At 43.0% G+C, this 3,419-nt stretch overlaps 1 pseudogene; it reads left to right on the top strand.

The window, feature by feature from the left end:
- Positions 1-5: 5 nt before the first annotated feature.
- On the top strand, positions 6-3,028 carry LOC144288889 (dolichyl-diphosphooligosaccharide--protein glycosyltransferase subunit TMEM258 pseudogene; annotated as a pseudogene).
- Positions 3,029-3,419: the final 391 nt, after the last annotated feature.

The following is a 3,419-nucleotide window of genomic DNA, read 5'->3' as shown; positions in this document are numbered from 1 at the left end:
GGGCCGCGCTCCGCCCCGGCCCCGCCCCCGGCCCGGCCCTTGGCCTTTGTCACCGCGGCTCGCCCCGGCGCCGGCCCCGGACGCCCCGCGGAGGCTCGGGCGGGGCGCGCACCTGGACCCTTCCCCTCCTCGCCCCGACCGGCGCCCCCCGGAGCCGCCAGCAGCCCGCGGAGCCTGCCCCTCCTCGTCGCCACCGACCGTCCCGCTCCCTGGGCCTGGAAGAAACTTCTAGATAAAGTTTCCGAGACTCTTTTTCGCTACAGGAAAAGATTCCGGATTCTCTCTTGTAAATAACTCAGGTTGGAACCAGCTACCGTATGGAACAAGGTGTAGACGCTCTGCTCCCCGGAAGGCTGCCTCCAGACCAGAGGCCTCAAGACGGAGACCCTATTTTTGATCTCAGCTCAGCTCATGGGAATAAGAGCAGGGGGGGTTGTTTTCTTTTACTTCAACCATAACATGACAAGCCATAACAAGCCATAACATGAATTAAGAAAGAAAAAAAGGGCAGCCCGGGTGACTCAGCGGTTTAGCGCCTGCCTTAGGCCCAGGGCCTGATCCTGGAGACCCGGGATCGAGTCCCACGTCGGGCTCCCGGTGCATGGAGCCTGCTTCTCCCTCTGCCCGTGTCTCTGCCTCTCCTTCTCTCTCTCTCTCTCTCTCTCTCTCTCTGTGTGTGTGTGTCTTTCATGAATAAATGAGTGAAACCTTTAAAAAAAAAAAAAAGCTTTAAGAGGGGAAAGCTAAGTCATTAAGATTGAGACAGTTACAACAAATGAGTATGTCGGAAATAAGCTTCTGCTGGTTCACAGTATTTATTTGCCACCCCGGAGGCATGACAATTGCCAGTTTTCAACAAACATCAGTAAATAAAAGCAGATTCTAGTTTCTCATCCCCCTCCCCCTTCTCTGCCCCGCTTGCCAAAAACACATCCCTTTGCTTCTGTGTGTATCTCCGATTCAGTCCTAAGGGATATTAGGTTATGCTGAATGGTAGAGAGATAAACAGCTGTCTTTTGAAAGAATCTTTCTGTGTCATGGTCCCTCTGGCAGGGACAAATCTCAATTCAGGATGAAGCCTAGACCCGATTTGGTGCTGGGCCACCAAGGGGAGAACACCCCGGAGTGTAGGGCGGAGGTGTTTGTGGTAAAGAACCAGGGCTTTCAAGGTCAGCAAAACCAACATAATCTCAGAGAATCTTGGAGAAACTTTAGTTTCACGTTATTAACATAACCAGTGAGTTGCCTCAAGCTCCATCTCCTAATTCCCTAGTCACTCGTGTGGAGAGTACTATAACTCCATTCTTTTTTCCTTAGTGTTGCTTCTGAAACAGTTTCTGCAGAAGTAGCCCCCTTCTTACTCTATCCCCACCATTGATCCTGCTAGGGCTAGGAATCACCATTTCTCAAGGCAGATGGGGAAGGGAGAGATTTTCTGATTTGGAAATCAGAAGTCTATCTTTTTCATTGTAGGAAGAGGGAGAAGACAGGTTATTGAAGGCTACAGTATATACCTGTTATCAAATTCTATAGTATAGTTTAGCGATTTTTTGAGATAACTGGGATTTCTGGGCTACACTGAGAGCATAACCTCAGGTTTATGTTATTTCGTGGGATAAATGGTTTCTAACTCTTAAATACCAAGTTACCCAACACAAAACAAACTTGTTCTGGACTTGTTTGTATGCTGGCAACTCTTTACACTTGGTATGAAACAGTGTTTCTCAAATAATGACATGTAACTAGTTTATAATTAGAAATTTAATGGTTCTTAAGTAAAATCAGAAATAATAATACCTTTTATCAATGCTTCTCAAACTATGTGTAGTGAAGGACAGGTTTTTCTTTGCCTTTGTGAAGTACAATGAAAATAATTACTAGAAATGAAGCAAAAAATCAGACATACAGAATACAAGCCCAAATCTTTTATTATTTGATTCAACAGACGTAAAATTACTTTGTCAAATTTCTATAACAGTTTCTAAATGCTTGCTTTCAAATTTTCATATTTATCTCACCATGGACCAGAAACAAAGAGTTCACAGATTGAAAATGGTCTTTGGAGCACACTGTAAGTGGACTGCCTTTCATGATTGTACTTTTAACTCTTTAAAGTTATTTGCCTCTATTATCATGTGTAATGTCCCCGGTAATTTGTGAAATAGGTGGCTCATGATTATTGTCATTTTATATACTGTGTGATCCCCTCAGTATGCCTTTTATTTTTCTCTCTCTCCTTACCTTTCTTTTAAAAGGGGGGGGGCAGATCTTTTAACACAAAAATACATTGAGGAGATATTATAAAGAATAATTATTGTTAGTAAAAGAAAGTATTGCTTTATAGATGGCTCTACTCTATGGCTCCTCATAGAGCAAAGGAGATCTACCTCCAACCCAAGTCATCTTTTTGAGAATCCAAATATGTTAAAAAATGTAAAAATACAGTAACAGAAAAATAGTTGTACAAACACACTTTAATATTTATAGTTAACAAATTATCATTCTTTGGTGATTAGGTTGAACACTATGAACTCACTTTTTGTAGAGATCAAAAACACCCCAGTACAAAATACAATATAATTTGTGGTTCATAATGGAACTCAAGTTTAAAATGAGTAAGCAGCTCCTGCCAACATGTTATTCCGGTGGCAGAGCGGTGGATAACCTGGCGGAATGGAGCTCAAGGCCATGAGCCGATATACCAGCCCAGTGAACCCTGCCGTCTTCCCCCATCTGACGGAGTGCTATTGGCAACTGGCATGTTCTTTACCGCCTGGTTCTTCATTTATGAGGTCACCTCCACCAAGTATACTCGGGATATCTACAAAGAGCTCCTCATCTCCTTGGTGGCCTCAGTCTTCATGGGCTTTGGAGTCCTCTTTCTGCTGCTCTGGGTTGGCATCTACATATGAGCTCCCAAGGGTTCCAACCAGGTGGCTTCACTGAACCCCTGCTTTTGTAAATTAATTTTTTTACTATTGCTGGAAGTGTCCCACCTGCTGCTCCCAATAAAGGCAGATGTGTGACCATAAAATTAAAATAAAATAAAATAAAATAAAATAAAATAAAATAAAATAAAATAAAATAAAATAAGTAAGCTTATTCAATTGGGTCAAGGCATGACCCAATTGCTATGACATATGGATAAATAAATTGTAAGGTAATACTGAAAGTCAAAAAGAGTGCCAATCTATTCCCACTAGACCCAAGCCTATTTCTACAGAGGGCTGTAGGATTTGCTCCCTTTCTTCCAGGAGCAGTAGGACCCTGGAGAGAGAGGACAGAGGGGTAGAAAACAATGGGACAGAGAAAAGTTGGCAAGACCAGAGACAAAAACTTTCAATCTTCTTCAGAAGCTGACTCTGTATGGCCTGAACTCTATGGAAAAAAGTAAAGACACATTTCACCCATTCTAGGAA

This window comes from Canis aureus, chromosome 18 (genome assembly GCF_053574225.1).
Source record: "Canis aureus isolate CA01 chromosome 18, VMU_Caureus_v.1.0, whole genome shotgun sequence".
NCBI lineage: Eukaryota > Metazoa > Chordata > Mammalia > Carnivora > Canidae > Canis > Canis aureus.
Note: the sequence above shows the minus strand (reverse complement) of the source record. Positions and strands in the feature narration are given on the sequence as shown.